The 17,549-nt window shown below is 38.9% G+C and overlaps 1 protein-coding gene across 2 annotated transcripts in view; it reads right to left on the bottom strand.

The window, feature by feature from the left end:
* LOC309441874 (glypican-5-like) overlaps positions 1 to 17,549 on the bottom strand; it is a 348,781-nt gene that overhangs the window by 307,325 nt on the left and 23,907 nt on the right. The gene's annotated exons all lie outside the window — the stretch shown is intronic.

The following is a 17,549-nucleotide window of genomic DNA, read 5'->3' as shown; positions in this document are numbered from 1 at the left end:
CCTATTAAGTAGTAACAATACAGCAACATCACAGTCACTCCTTTCAAGAAAAGACATCGAAAGACAATTTATTCTGCTTGCAATCTCTTCCCTGGCCTGAATGCAGACACATTGCAGCTCCCCAACATTTCATACAAGAAAGCAGTTGGATACTCAGCTAACAGAGGGGACTACACCTCCTCATCCTTTCCTTATCCAGCAGCTTCATCCACTGCAAATGTATGACAGGTCTTCAGAACTCTGAGGTAACAGATGACATGTCTTTCCTTTATTATATTCTTTTTAAGCAAAGCAGATACATATATTCATGCTTGACTGTGTTTCCCATCTGTCAGGCCTGTAATCTCACTACACAGATTTTAAGAAACACGCTAAGGCCAGACCAGCTCCATTTTGGTCCCCGCATAAACAGGACCTTGCGGTGCACCACCAAACGCAGCACATGCTCTGGTGGCACTTCACAGGACAGCAGTCCCAAAAGGCGTGTTGCCGAGTGTGCCGTGGGAAGAGTGGGTGGGCTGAAAGCAGAGTGGTTTGTAAGCCTGTGTTTTGCTTTTAGTATTTTTGTTTTATTGATCTTGATATAAAAAGTCACTAAAAACTGCTACGCTACAAAACCCATCAGTCATGAAACAAGATCAAAAGCAGGCCTACAGAAAAGATGCCTGCTTGAGCAGAGACCTTGATGATGGCTTCAGAAAGACAAGAAAGCACATCCTTAAATTATGTTTATAGCTTCAAAACTGCTCTGTTCAGACAGATTATAAAATTAGATAAAACTATCTATTGCCTTGAGTGATGACAGGAAAATGAACGTTTCATCCTCTACAGAACCAGGAATCTTCAGATAAGATTTGCTTCTGCCACCAAAAGATAAATCACTGTGGGTCTCATGCTGCTGTAATTTACACCACTTACACCTAGTTGACTCAAAAGCCTCCACTCAAGTTACTCCATCTCCAAGTAGCTACAAGGAGAATCAGTTTTCAGATAGAGAGAGATAACTAAGAAGTTCTAAAAACCTTCATTAGTTCTTGCATTTTCCTTGAAGATGTGCCATCCCTGGGCTTATTTTATCTTTACTATTCATCAGACCATTATTTCTAAGCATACAGTGAAGAGATGTGTAGGTAGTATTTCTCTTCATATAGTTTTTTTCTACGTCTTATTTGTCCTTGAATTCTTAGGTATTCCTTTTTGCAATATCAAAATAATCGTTGAGAATAATATTCTCTCAAACATAGTGAATATACATAGAAAAAGAAATAAGGGGGGAAGCAAAATTTGCAAATACTAAAAAAAAAATACTACAGACTTCATATCCCATTACGAAGTATCTAGATAACAAAGCAAAAACTTAAAACCAATTCTGATTTAAAGCACCGCAATTACACTTCCTGTTCTCCAACTGAAAATGTACCTGGCTCATTAAAAAAGTCCACTCCACTCTGAAGTCAACAGCACACGCAGAAGAAATTGCAGCTTTGTGCTATCAAATGCCACTTGTGTGTGGCATCGGTTAACATCTTCAAGAAAGAGAATGACTGAACCTCAACATGCACAAACACACAGAGCTCCCCATCAGCAGGACATTCTGCTCCCACATTAAACCACTGCCCACAGCTCTCAGAATTATCTGTGGAAAGTAGAAGAATTCAGAGAGAGTGCCTGAGCTTGTATGCTCTGCTGGATGTCATAGTTTGATGTCAGGTGTGTTACTGTACAACAGCCATAAATGCCTCAAAATAAATTTAGTATTGAACAGTAATAGCTTTGCCGTAGGGATGACAGACTGAGGATATTGGAAAATGAAATCTTAATAGGGAAGGATAGCATCTGTTGCTAGATTAATTAATTCAAACAAAATCTATCTTTTGGACACAAAAGTCCTTCAGACACAAAACTCTGAAGGACTCTGACCAAAAAAAATTGTCTATTTTCCTTCCCAACTATATTGGCAAATCTAGTGAAACAAAGTATCTCACCTCTTCTCATACTGTTTGCAGAATTTACTCTGTGCATTTGAACATCAAACTATTGTTCCTCTTCCTCCAGCTCTTCCAAATTTTGCTAAGTACAGAAGCAGTAAGAGTAAGGCAGGTGTATCTGATCTCCACAGTCTCAGAACTGGGGGGAGGTGGAGGGGGTGGGGAGAAAGCTGCTCTATTTAGCATCTAAGTTAGAACATTAAAATGTCATAAGAATATTTGGCTTTCAACAAAAATTGATGACACTGGATTTTGGTTCTTTGTACATTTAGTTTCTCTGCTGGACTCAGTCTCCATGGATTGTATTAGTAAATCCAAATGAAAAAGAGCACTTAACTCTCTATGTGTATACATAAAATACTGTAAGTACTGATATCTTGTATGTTCTTAAGACACTTTCTGGCTTCCTCCCGCACCCCAGCAGGAGCAGATGAACGATCCTTCTCACGGGAATCCTCTTTTGTGAGCTGCACTGCAGGTTGCCAGGAGGAGGTTCTTCAGTAACGAGTTCAAGCTGGCTCATACCAACTGTGGTTCACTCATTTGCCACTTAGCAAAATATACCATGGCACATCCCAATAAAGTAATCTACACTCAGAGAACAGAAGCATCCCCCTTTCTTTGGCATCATAATTTAAAAACTTCAGTTGCGTTCTACCCTTGAAGTCAGGGTCCAAGCTCATTTATTAAATCAACTAAAATATTACCAAGGATTTTAACTGCTTTTGGACCAAAACCAAAGTAAATGCTTTATTCAGTTTCGTGAAGACTATATAAGTCTAAGTCAGAGAAGACCCACTTCTCATTCCTATGATTTCAAGTGAAGAAAAATATTCATCTTGGTAACACCTACTTTGTTCCACACTGGTAGTATATCCACCTACTGACATCTGCCATCACTATTCAGGACCTTGATACTCAAGAGACAGAGCCTGCCAGGGTGAAAGCTAACATCTCAAACGTATGTAAATCCTTACAGGATGGCAACAGCTTTGGTAGAAACTTCTCAAGCAAGCACTTCTGAGTCACTAAAATTTGTTTTACTTCCAGTGCACAGATTGACTCATTGCTCCAAACAGTACTGAAATAAGTTACATAAACGAAAACTGAGTTATCACTTTATGCAGTTCTCCTCTGATGGCTTTCTGCCTTGGGTCTGACCCTTTGCTCCAAGAAGTATGACCAAGACTTCACAGCAATACAAAAAGCAGGACAGAATGAAGGACATGCCTGTGATGGGCCAACTGTAAGAATCATTTCACTAAAAGAAGCACATGCACACGTTTGAAGCCTTTGATCAGCTTTTGTGCATTGGCAGAATCCAGTAACAAACCAGACTCTGAACTACAGCTTCTTGCTGTCAAACATCTTGGGAGTTTGTACAGCTATCATTTTTTAGGAAGCAGAAACCAATCCTAAAACAATAATTGTCAACACCGCAGAAAAAATTAGGAACCAGGTAGTGGCACTAGAGTCAGACATATCCCTGGGGGAGTCCTAGATGCATTTTGCAGCAGGAAATACAGGTAGAGAGGAGTCCATATACAAAAGCACACTTGAGTGATTCTGTACCTCTGCAGAGTCATCACAGTGACGGCAGGGTTGAAAAGGCATCCTGCGGATCCCCAGCACAGCACACTGGAAAGCAATGCCTTTGTTACAGGGCCAAAAACCATGGGATGTTATTTCATTCTTACATCTATCCTAGGTACATTGGGCCACCCACACATTAATATTACACCCATTTAACTTAAGCCAGTTCAGGAACTTCTTTTCCAAGTTTCTGAATTCCACTGATGCTTACCAAAGGACACAATTTGCCTTTATTTACAAAGAATTTTTTAAGTAGTTATGAGTTGGTCTACTAATAACTAGTCAAAATAAATAGCAAAATAGCCTGGGCTAAAAGGATTCACCCTTCTGTAGATGGTCTGCTGTTTCTTCAATTTCACATTGACTTGCCAGTGGCCATAAAACTTTTTTTTTGGCAATAAATTTGGGGATGCTTACATTTTCTGACCATTGCTTTACGGATGACTACATCTGAAAGAGTTAGTCTTTCTGGAGCATGAAGTTTTAAGAATTAAAAATGAAAAATATTCCATAATCTGTGTGTGGTTTTTGTTTGTTTTTTAAATATTTGCACATATAAACTACTCCAAATTTTGTGGGCCAATGTGCTACAGGAAGTGAGAGAGTTCTGCCAAATCCAAACAGCCTCTTTCACCATACACATCATGCAGAAACATGTACCTTGGATTTAAGAGTTTGTAAGAATGTATTCAGCAAGAGTCCTTCACCTTTCTTTACTTTTAAAACAAAACCTAAAAATGCTCACATTTAAGTGCATACCCACATGACTGGCTGCATCGAAGTTGTACTATACTTGAATAGCTTAGATCCTTCAACAGACACGGCACCATTGAAACTACCGAGATTCCCTTCCACCCCGGCCCCAGCTGACCACAGCACAAATACAGACCTTGTTATCAGGAAATAACCTGCACTGCCTAATGGCACAAAGGTACAATTCTCCCTCTTAGCTCACACACATAAGATCTGCATTTATCTTGTTACACGAAGAAAATCTATCGTTTAGAAGCATCCAGAACATTCCCTGTTGAGTCAGGCACAGAAGCAGCCCTGATTTGTAACTTTTTATTTAGTCCACAGAGGAGGAAAAAAACAGCTCTTTGCCACATGCCATAACATTTCCTTAGAGGATTCTTCATGGGAAGAAATAGAAGGTTTTCCAGAGATTTTAGACCATATTTTCTGTTATGAGTTTCACACAACCTGGGCCAAAACTACTAGGAGAAAAAAGCAGGATGTAATACATGAGGAACTGATTAAATGCATGTAGAAAGGAAGTTCTAGCTTAGATAACTGGTTTTGGGTGTGCTGGTCAGCTGTATTTCTCAGAGTGCTCTTTATGCACCCACAATTACTACCTATCCAGCTGTACAAAAGCTGCTTGATGGTTCCAGAGTCCAACAGACCTGTGCAGCTGGGCAAAGGCAAGCTAAGCCTGGGCACAGAGATGGAACAAGAAGTGGTTTCTGGAGCTGCGACTCCTGCTCAAGGTGCCAGTGGGACATGGGACCTCAGGCATTTTAGGAATCACTTGTCATGTATGGAAAACACAGGTACTAGAAAGCAGCCAAGGAGAAGCCTCCTTAAAACACCACTGAAAGGGGAAGAAAAATCTACAAGCTCCATGTTTCTACACATGCACTTCTAAAATCCTGATAGCAAATACATACTATTTATTTCTACAGAAAGTCACTATTCCTGTTTATAGTCTTCTGTTTCCAGTAAATATTACAAAACCTAACAACACCAATTATAGAAAGGGTAAAGAAACTAAGTTTCCTACAAACATCCCTCTTCCCCAGTGCAATCTAGAAGTTGCTAAAGGAGGTTCTCCCAAGAAACTGACAGCACAGATCAGAAGATGTCACACAACTGCAAAATAGTTATGGTAAAAAAATGCAAGAAGTGTTAGAGCTCTTCTTTCCAATAAGAATCCACTAAGATTTGCATCAGCACTTCCATTCCAAATGTAAACATCTGCAGGGATCCTAATTTTAGTATGGTACATCAAAGACAAAAGTCTTAATAGAGGAAAAAGAAGAGAGCCAATCTCTCAAACCTTCCCCTTTCCGATTAAAGATTCAGAGCAGATAGTTATCCCCAGCAGAACAAGGCTGGTGGATCCTCTAAAGTCTGACACAAACCACCCTTTAGTAGCTGTAAATAAGCCTATAAGACCAGGGGAAAGACTCTGGGGATGTGGGGAACACATGACCCATAAATTCCTTACTTCCACGTCTTATCCTCACATTGTTGCCTACGTCCGCAGATATCCCAAAATTTTGGTGACTGCCAAGGCAACTATTAATTCACTTCCATCAAAAATAAGAAAAAAAAAAAATCCAAAGCCTCCTGGATCAACAGTTTTTGGAAACAATGCAAGACCTGTGATGTGGTGCTGGAACAGTACCTCAATCAAAACTGCTGCTTGCCAGTAATTCAAACTAAGACATTCTCATCCTAGTATACAAATACACATAAGGAGTGAAGTGGTTTGAGTTCACACCCTACTCCAACCCAACTGCAGGTCAGCCTTATGCAGACAAGCTCTACCTGCTCTTAAACCCTGCTCTCCCATGACACAGCCATATAACTTCATGTCAACACAGCCTGGTTAACTACCAAATGGTAATGACAACCAAATGTTAAAAGCGCCATGTATTTCAGCATGTTTTCAGTGTGTCTACTGAAACACCTAGATTTGGTTCTAAGACAAAGATGAAATGCTAACAAGCAGTTAACAGGGCTACAGTAGCAACTCAGCCCTTCATTTAGACAGCAAAATTAGACTGGAAAAGCAGGTAGAAAAATCCCTCCTTTTAATAGAAATTGCACCGGTGGCATAAAGGCTACCTTACAGAAAATCAGTAAGGCCCTGCATATCATCAATGGCATTCAGGTTCACTCCAAAAGCAAGAACTCAATGCAATGCTTAAAAAAAAAGTTAGAGTCAATGGGAAGCTGTTAGGTAGCAGCACTAGCTAACCATTTCCCAATAAAATGGATAGGAAATAATGCAGCAGATTGTTTATAACTACACAAGTCTTTCTAATTCCTAAATATAAAAGATCTGAGTTTAGCGAAAACATGTTAAACTTTCTACAAGCATGATGATAATTACAGCTCCAGTACTTCATCAAGGAAACTCCAAGTCCCAGCAAGACAGCGAGCAAAAGGCATAATCTGATAGCTACACTTCCAAAGTACTACACTCCAGCTGCATGGCCAGAAGTGCAGAAATGCAATCCAAACAGATGTCCACGATGAAGGCACAGGACAAGGAATCCATGCTAACTTCGAGTCTGATGTATTGCACATACCACTTCACAGAAATTTTTGTCAACAGATGATGAACAGCACTTTCAGCTTAAGGTCAGATGGAGGAGCAAGTTTTAATGAGAATCGTGCTCACATACCAGATATCTCCATGCAGTTATTGCTACAATTCTAAAAAGCTTTGAAAATATTCTGTCTGAAGGTAAATGCTCACATGAATAAACTACATAAATCAAGTACACCTCTTTTTAAACTAGAGCATCCTCAAAGCCTGTCTGCTTCCATCACAACACCCTCGACTGGCGGGCAGCCTAGGAAGCCATGACATCCTTGAGTAACAAAATTTTGACGAGCAAATTTTGAACCAAGATGAAGCACAGAAACTCTGAAATCTAACCTAAAAATCCTGACATTACAAATGTGCTCGTAAACGCTAAGACTGCTATCTCTTACACTGAAAAATGTGATCCTGTTGTTCTTACACACCCCCATCTGTCTATTCCTCTGTCTCTCATATTACAGTAACACTGCAACATTCCTGAGACTGGCACAGTTTCTTAGATTTTTATATACAGCACAGTGAAGTCCTAGCCCATAAATAAAATACCACATGACAGCAACAGCAATAAGTCACTTTCTGTTAATAAGTGAAAGAAAAATATTTTATCCTCACTTTTAACAACTATACATACCTAACAGTTTAGGTTCAATAATGCATTATTACATAGTGTTACTAAAAGGCATATATGCAAACTCCTCTGAAAGTAAAAAACAAAATACATCTGCATTACACAGATGATGAATTAATTTTTCTGAAAAAATAATGCAGAAGAACCCAAGACATTCCACATTTGCCTCCTAAAATAAGGTAAGAAAGTGATGGAAGTGTATTTCCTAATGCTAGTTAACCTGGCCAAGTTTATTTTATTTTCTGAGTAAAATGACCTTCATGCATTGAGAGTCTATCGTTGACAAATAGAGTATGCTGCAAACTGAAATGCCGCACTGCTATTACTGGGGCAGGGAGCTGAGGTTTCAATCTATTTTCTCCTGATACTTGCTTTCAGATATCTGCTCTCTGAACCTTGTCAGTCTCACTCATTTTCTTTTTGAAGTCTCAAAATGCAACAGTGAGAATGAAGGATTTCCTGCAAATCAGTCTTTTTGCATGCAGTTTGTTATCTCCAACATTTTTTTCTCCTATTGTTACTGAATTGCTCAGTTTCAGTGTTACAGTACCTACACTCTTGTTCAAAGAACATCTAAGATTTTATAGGTAGAAATGGCCTTAAAGAATGCCTTTCCTGTTTTCAATCTCACAATACAAGGACTAATAAAACAACAACAGGAAGTTAAAAAAAACAATCACCTTCAGGAGAAATGGATGTGTAATTTAAAGCTGAATTATAATTGAAATAACTCCCCCATAAACTGAAAGGCAATGATTCTCTTTTTTCAGGCTGCGAAAGTTTTGTGCAGGAATTGTGTTCATACACTCACACTCCTGTTCAAAAAATTTGTCAGAACACACCACTGCTCAGGTCTTCATCCATCTTTTCACAAAATGTCAGACTAACTTAGGCAAGAGGGAACTTGGACTTGATTGCACTGAGAACAATTTCATAAGATTTACTGAAATATTCACAGAACCAGCAGCAGAGTCACTGGGATGGGGGTCTTCATCTAACTGGAGACTGAGCAGTAACGCTACCTGTATGGAAATGCCATGCCAGAAAGAATGTGAAGTAGTGGCAGAAAAACACCCACCTTCCAGTCCACAGTAAGGAGGCCACTGAGATCTCACAAGACAGTTGTGAATGAAGTGTGTAACTACAGCAGAAAGAAGATACTGAAGGAGATTCCAGAAACACTGTCACAGAAACACTGTCCTCACAGCAGCAGCTGTGTTAAAGCCTCCCCAGGTAGCCAAGCCCTCAGATTCATTTACTCCCTCTGCTCTTGCAGAGTTCCCTTAATTTTCTTTTTTTTTTTTTTCTTTTTTTTCTTTTTTTTTTTTTCTTTTTTTTTTTAGGAACAAACACTTTTTTTTTTTAGGAATAAACACTTTCTGTCCACCTATCTTTGTGTTTTCTTTTATCGATTAATTTGTCGTTGATTTATTTGACTACACTTCCGCTATGATTTTATATTCTGGAAACACAGTCAACAGCCTGACAAGGTACTTGGAAGAACAAAGAAGATCAATCATTACAACAACAGACAGGTGAAATATGGACACAGACATATAAGATGACTAGATATCTGTGCTCATTAGATTTCTTGTTCTAGCACCAATATGCCCTACCCACATTGCATGAACAACAGTTATAAATAGATAATGAAGAGACTGTCCCTGCCCCAAATTGCTTACATTCTAGCTATCGAATGACAGTCAAAGCCAGACAAGCTCAGGGAGCAATTTTACACAATGATTATAAAGGCTAAATGGATTATATCTTACCTAGATTACTCGCTGTTTCCTTCTAAATGTATTTAATGTACATTTATTTCACCACATCACAGGGAATTACACCATCCTTTCAAAGCCTTGGGCCACACAATTCTGTAAAATCTGTATTTAATGACTTTTAAAAGTAACAATATAACACTTTTGCTTAACAATCAAAGCACTATAATTCTGGTAACCAATAAAAAACTTCGAAACTCATAAGTATATAATGATTACCAATGTAAGCTTCTGGCAAGACTAATATTATCCATTTATCCACAAGCACATTTCTGCATATCACTTTCATGAAAAAACAACTGCACTATTTCCTAAATGAAACCCGTACACAACATGCAGGAAGTCTCATAACAAGGAACTACTTGCAATGCTGGTGACTCCACAGTGTCACTGTTGACTGCTGATTGATAGAAGGCCACTTCAGTGTAATAAATAAGACTTGATATGAGGTTTTCCTATGTTTAAGGAGAAATCCATTATTAATAGAGTCTGGGGACATGACCTTTGTTACTAGATATGGCCTGAAAGATAGTAATTTACATTCCATGGCTAGAATTAAGCGTTCTTCATAGGTTTTCATTAAATTTTCCACTTGAATTTGCTCTTTTGAAAGCATTAAGTCATCAGAATTTTCTGATGAAAGATTGCGATTTCCTCCATTATTCCTTCCTTTCATTTTTTTTTCCTGTGTTCTTTTAAATTTCTTTTAATTTCTTCCTTACAAGCTGCCCAAAGGACAAGGCACAGCAAGGGGATACATCAATGGAACCAGAAACACACAAAAATTACCCAGGTCAACAGGTATTTACATTATTATAGCAGCTAGGGGTGTTAATAAAGCACCGGGATCACAGGTGCTGTAGAGATCCAAGATAAAGCACAGTGCCTGTCCCAGAGTTTCCAAGAAAAGGGAAGGCAAAGCACAGCTGATAGGTACACACACAGGGGAGGAACAACAACATAACAGACAGAGGATTCAGCATGTTTTGGGTTAAACTGTCGCACGTGTTTTATCATGACCTTAAGGAGAGTTTTGAGAACAGAATTTAAAGGAAGACAATGAAGGCACAAAGGATGCTCACAGCACATGTTTGTCTAACGTGAAAGACAGGCACAGGAAAAAACAAAAAGGTATCCATTGGAATTTTGATATTCAGTGAATGAAAATGCTGGTATTACCAGCCTGTGACAGAGACTGAGATTTAAATCATAAACCACAGGTGACCGGTAGCATGGGATACACTGGAAAACACAAGATGAAAGGCAAGATGCAAGAAGGCAGCACTATCAAGGAAACTGAATGTGATCAGGAGTTTGACTGGAGAAAAGAGAGAGAACCTTAGAAAAAAAAAAAAACACCAGTGAAAACAGTAAAAAAATCATTGGATACTTTCATAACTCATACTATGGGAGATGAAAGCGTATGAGAAAAGTCAAGAGAGACAGTCTTGGAGGACATAAGAGGTCAGGATCAACTTCTTCACACACTAATTTTATGTTTAATATGCACTACAGAAAAATTTTAAAAGGGGAAGTTTTATTTGGTTGGGTTTTTTTTTTTTTCCCCACATTTATTTCTATATACATACAAGCTGAAAATTAAAGCATATTCCTTAAATTATTTATGGATAGTAGATCATACTGATTACAATTTCTATGAAAAATGGAACAATACGCCAGGTAACATTTTCATTCTCTTGTAATCTAAACCATGAAAATGTCTACCTGAATTGATCATACTGACAAAAGACTACATATAACTTGTGAAAAGGTATTATTTCAAAGGATCACAGGTAGTCTTTCTTCACACCATTTGAAACGCTTAGAGATTGAACACACACAAGCTGTAAAATAAGTTAAATAATCACCATTCACAATGTAACATTAATATTTACTCACAGTTCCTGGCTCACCACCAAGATTTTTTTTTAATTCTGCACATTCAGAAGATAAAAGGTGAGAGCATTAGGGAATATCACATTGCCAAATATTATTTTTATATTTTGCCAAGAAAAGGACAATTAAAGGAAAGAATTTAACATTGCTTCCCTCACCCCACATGCAGGAAAAAACTGAAGCCTTAGCTAATCTAAAACCATAAATGGCATGTAGAAGATAATTACACTGGCAATAACTACACTTTTAAACAATAAAACTTAAGAATCAAGTGACACAATGGAATTAGTAGGCAGCATGCTTAAAGTAAGCAACCTGATGCATAACCAAATTGTGGGCCAGCATGTGGTTAATATTGCCAGATTTTTTGTGGTAGCCAAAAGATACCCTGGTGAAAGAAGAATTAATGGACAGTGGGTACAACAATGGATAAATACACCAGTGGATAATGAATACATCTCAGTCTAACCTAGAAAGCTTTTGAACTGTCATTCTCCAAGAAACAGTAGGGTATAAAAAGGAAAGCGTGTGCATGTTTCTGATATATTTCCTTGTTCATTCACTGGACAAGACTGCATTACACCACCCTGCAGCTTCACCCAGTGTGGCAGCACCTATGTGCAGCATGGGGAACCACACAGCAGTTGCTGACATTTCAGTTGAGATGGCACCGATAAAAGAGAATGAAAAAAGGATGGCAGGCTGAGATAATCCCCAACAAAGGTAATGCTTCACTGCTATCACACACCAGTTTCTCGGTGACACTGGTTACTTATTTCTAATGGACTCTGGCTCTCCCGCCCTACAGTTAAAGCTTTTGTTGCCTCCACTCACCATAAACTGTTTTACAGTAGGTTGCAAACCAGGGGAATTCCTATGTCTGAACTGATGGCATGCTAAGCACACTGGATTTATCAACTTTCAGGGAGTACCAAAATACAATGGAGGAATTGGATCAAAGACTTAATGGAGAATACGCCTTCATCACACTGTGCTGCTCTGAAACACTGACCTGTCCGCAGACAGGGCAAAGCAGCCCAACTGTGCCAAAATCAAGGACAAAATCTCTGTCTTCCAGCAAACACTTCAGGAAGCTACAATCAGCCAGAGTTCCCTTCCTATCCAGGGTCTCTAGAAATCACAAGTACTTTTTCAGAGGGATCAGAAGAGGTCGCAAAGATAAACCAAGTTGAGTTCTTGTATATATTTATGCGTATAGAAATAAAGGACACACATGCAAAGCTACAGCTAAAGAGGAATATTGCAGCCTCTCTTGGGCTGCATACATAAAAGTGGCTTTCACTGCAGCTCAAAAACACAGACTGATGCACCAGAACAGGAATGAACAGTATACAGGGGATAGACAAAAATACTCTAATGGAGCCTCTCTCTCCTGTCTCCCATTCTGTAGGGAAACACTTTTTGTATTGAGCCAAAACCAAATTATACACATCAGCCAGCTTTCAGCTCCGAGGTCAGCAGAGTACAAAATTCTTCTTAGCAGGGTTATACAAGTAGAAAGGGGTGGGTAACAATTTGACTGAATAAAAGACCAAGTACTATGAGATTAAAAAAAAAAAAAAAAAAACACCACCACTATTTTAAAAACACTTCTGCATTTCTATAATCCAGAAGTAAATAAAGGAAACCGGAGGCATTGTTGGTAATGGCGGAAAGGTTTCTGTTGGTAATGGTTGGCTTTCTTTTTTAAATAGCTCACTGATTTTGGACTTCAACCATCTCCAGCATCGTGACTACACTTCATATAGTAATTAACTACAAACCAGAGTACACTTGTCCAGCCAAGGCTTTTTTGTTTTCTGAAATTCATTGCACTTCACTGTTAACCATCCACCCCTTATTTCAAGCTGATACTCCTAAATTCAGTCAAAGTAAGTGTCAGCAATGGTGCAACTCAGACAAATTAAAATGGAGAATGTTTTTAACTGTGTGTGGCTCTAAGTGCCAATGTACTACATTACTTATTTGGGGGAAAGCTCAGGTTCGTTGATGACTGGGCCCACTAATTGTATCCATCCCAAGACCCACAAAAGCCATTTGATCCCTCCCATTCACGAGGGAGGATGCCAGATCAAAACCTTTGTGATTAAGGACTTGTTGGATCAACTGGGCACTAACTTTCAGGTATTTTACTGACAGTCAGGAGTCTGGGCTCCATCCTTGCTACAACTAGTTCCCCCCCTCCGCCTTGTACCATTCACATCCTTCCCAGTTGTCTGTTTGGATCAGATGATAACAAGGCAAAACAACATGTGTGCACAACCATGTCACTGCAACTCCTTCTATTGGAAATAGCAGCAAGGAGCTTTCCCAACTAGCATCCCCCTATTCCATTTAAAGCAGAGCATAAGCACAGCTTTGCCAAACCCCTCAAGTTAGGAAAGTAATAGAGTGCTACAAAGCTAATCTACTCTCCCACAGGTGGGAGAATATGGGAACACCTAGTCCTGCCATTTGACCCCACAGATGAACACCGTTTCAGAGAAACAACACAAAATTATTGCTTAACAACAAACATGCTTTCATTCATGAAAAGCCTTTCTCTTCAGAAGCTGTGAGTGAACAATTCCTATTGCCTGCTATAGAAAAAGTACAAAGAATAGTAATTTTTTTTTGTAACTGCTCAGCTCAAAGAAAGCTTTACTCTGTACCTCTGATACCTGCTAATTTGGTGACTGAAATGTGATGTAGGTTTCAAAGTACCTTGGTTCTGCTTCTCTGCAGAACAAAAAAAATTAGCAGTCTTTCAATTCTTATTACCTCAAATTAGCCTCATCATGACAGGGGCAGAGCCAAGCTTTCTGGGGTCCTTACGTGGCACCTGTTAGTGCTCCAGAAAGGACACAGACAAGGGAGGGCAGGTTTCTCTGCTGTCTGCCCACAACAAAGCTTTCCTGTTAGGCTATTGATACCTCTTTTGACAGTAACTTTCACCCTGCACACCCGTGCCACTTTTAATCCACTAACAATGGATCAGTTGCCTCGCTTGGAAGTGTCCCCAAGGGAGTGCAGGGACTGAATGTGGGGACCAGGAGGATGACTGTGCCAAGTAACATGTAGTATCACCACCAAGACATAAATCTAAGCTAAAACATTTGTTTACATGCAAGCCTAAAAAAGGTTGGGACAAAGAAAACTAAGTTCAATGGGGAATTTTCTACTTATCAAAGGGGAAAGCAAGTCACAAAATAAAAGCATCCTGTTTGATCATTCATTTAAATAGTTCTGGTGGGCATTTCAGCTTGCAGCCATGGGAGCAAAGACAAAAAGATGGGCACATCTTTAGATGGGACAAACTGACCCACTCCAAAATGCATCCAAATTACCACCCCTTGTGAAGAGGCAGAGGGTGACATACTGGGAGCATCACAATAGGTACATTCTCCGCTGCTATACTGTTGCTATTACAGTCTGGCACACTTACATGTCTCATCCACTCACTCCATCTTGCCTTTGAATCCATTTGGAGTAGCGAGTCATTAATAACACACCTGTAGTGACTAATACCATAGTTATGACTACTAGGCTACACCATGGACCAAACCATGAAGTGAAAGTGGATCCAGCAGCTTTCCATGAAACCCTCCTCCAGTGCCTGGTGACATTCAACATGCCAAACACCAAAAAGATTTTGTGACAGCGCCTGATTTTGCAGAAGCTGCATCTGATGCCACAGTTCCTCAGCAGCCAGCTGGCCCTTTCATTCCTGCCTCCCTCTCTCCTCTCCTGTTACTCCAGGTAGGTTATTTTACAGCCCACAGCCAATTGCAGTGTGCCTCTTCCTACTCAAATCAGGTGTAACAGCAACAACATCAGAGATAGGAGTTCAAGCAAAACACATCCATGCAGAAGCTTGATTTATTAAGTGTTTGAGCAACTACTAGGTTGCTAATATTGAAAACTTAAAAGGGGGAAAAAATATCAGGACTGCACCATAGTGCTAAGGCTGTCCATATGTACAGATTGGGCATTAGCCCAAATATAACAAGCCTGCTCACAGCTGTGGTATATTTAATCAAGTCTTACAGACTCATTATTCTGCACAACTAAATCCAGCACCTGTAAAATTGTTTTATTTCAGCTGTGGGCAAAGCTACTTAAATAACATTTTCAATTTAAAAAGAAGAAACAAAATGCCTTCAAGTCCAAAATGTCTACAGTCAACTGCAGTAACCAGGCAGTGCAGAGGGAATATTTAACCAAGTTCCTTAAATCCCTACTCGTATGATAAAGCTTTTTGCTATCAATAATTATGGTATCTAATTGCAGGTCTTCAAAACCAAGTGTCTTTTGACTTCTGTTACAGAATAAGGAGATGAGAGCTTAAACACAATCTCCATCCCTCCACCCTCCAAAACCAGCTCTCTTTTCCCACCATGTTCTCAAAGCTGGACTCCTGAAAATCCTATTCATATACTGTATTAGTCTTGAAAACTATTTAATCACTATGGATATAATATTAACAGTACTGTATGCTAACAGTGCATAAAAAAGCAGTTAAGATTTCTTTTCCTCAGCAGAAGGCAGCAAGGCTAAATACTGCTTTGCTTTGACTACACATTACTAAAAACATATATATATATATATATATATATATAAATGAAAGTAAATCGTGCATGAAAATTGTACAAGTAAACATCACCACATATAAATGAATGAACTGCTATTTTTTTAGCAAATCAGAGCCAGCTCTCATTGCTGCAATAAACATGAAATCTAAAAGGCACCTGAAGGCTTTTAAAATAAGGATATTTCTTTTCTAAGTCTTTAAAAGTGCTTTTGGCACACTCACACTTTATCATTCAAAATAGCAACAAAACAAAACAGGCTCAAAGGACAGAGCTAATTCAATGCAAAGATCTTCCCTCTCAGTAAATGTCTCACACAGCACTACTCTTAGCAACAGAATGCTTATACAGCACCAGATGAAGAGAGGGGCTTTTCCCTGACACCTGGGACAAAACCAGAACAAAAGCAGCTCCCAGTGCAAGACAGAAAAGTTACATTTTTCAAGTGTTCCCACCTAATGTAGACAGAAGGCCAGTCAGAACAAGTCACAACAAACAACCTATTTACCCACTTCCAGAAAATGCTTGTAAATTTAAACTGTGTGAAACATCTAACTACCTCTTTCATTCCATCAAAAGGCTTCATCAGCAATGGACAATAAAGCTACTGGGTTGACCTATAGAGGCTGGTAGGTTAATCTATTCTGACCTTATCTTTATTCAATCATGAAACTGAAAGATTGCCTGAATAACTTACCACCATTCAACAATGCCAACAGTCACTCTTTCACTGCATTGCTCCTCCAAAGTGCCCTCCAACCTAATTTTTAAATCATGGGGGATATTTAAAATTTTCAACTATTAATTGTAAAATAAACCAAAATGCCATTTCTCACTCATCGGTACAGAACACAGAAAAGAAGTAAACAACCAAAAGAAGAAGAAAATTTGTCTTGCCCTTGCATGTCTCTTTCAGACTTTCAACATCCCTTACCGTCAATTTTAGATAATATGCTATCCCTTAACTGTCAATTGCATCTTTCATTTACAGTATTTTCACTCAAATAGAGGAAAATAGACAAAAAAGATGCTATTTGAGAAAACCGGCCTTGTAACAATACATTTAATCATAGAGACCTCAACACTGTATTTTAATAACTACTGGCTTGTTTTCAAAACCCATTCCATGAGGGTGCTCAACACTAAACACAGCAAAGCAGAGAGTTAAAATTAAGCACATAATTAGGCCCAGAACAGCCAGTAAGCTGGATTCATCACTCAGTGATTGATTTAATCACTCAGCTCTCTCATATTTAAAGTTCACAGCCTATGCTTAAATGTCCTTCTGCAGAAAAGTCTCCCCAGCTCAACATCATACAGAACACAATCCTACATGAGTATTTTCCTGCCTCTAATAGTACAATAACCATCCATACAAAGAAACTACACAGACTTACATCAACCTGTTGTAGCAAGGTAGCTTTGAGAACAGCAAGAGTTACAAGAACACACTTTCAACACAGGATCCTTCATGCATTCATATTTAATGTGGCTCTAATTCTTGAAAACAGATCACTCTTCACGTGACCTGTCAGGTAGTGAAACACTAACATAAAGACAGTGCTATGTTCTCATTTTAAATATCAGTCAGAGCACTTACTCTTCAGCATCAAATAAATGTATTTTCATTTAACTTGCTACACCTGTGAGTGGTTTGGCAACAGAAGATAATATCAAAGCACAAACAACCATCAGGCACCCAAACTGAAATCTGAAAATGCCTTGAAAAAAAGCCATGCC

Source organism: Streptopelia decaocto (assembly GCF_964273445.1).
Source record: "Streptopelia decaocto genome assembly, chromosome: 6".
NCBI lineage: Eukaryota > Metazoa > Chordata > Aves > Columbiformes > Columbidae > Streptopelia > Streptopelia decaocto.
Note: the sequence above shows the minus strand (reverse complement) of the source record. Positions and strands in the feature narration are given on the sequence as shown.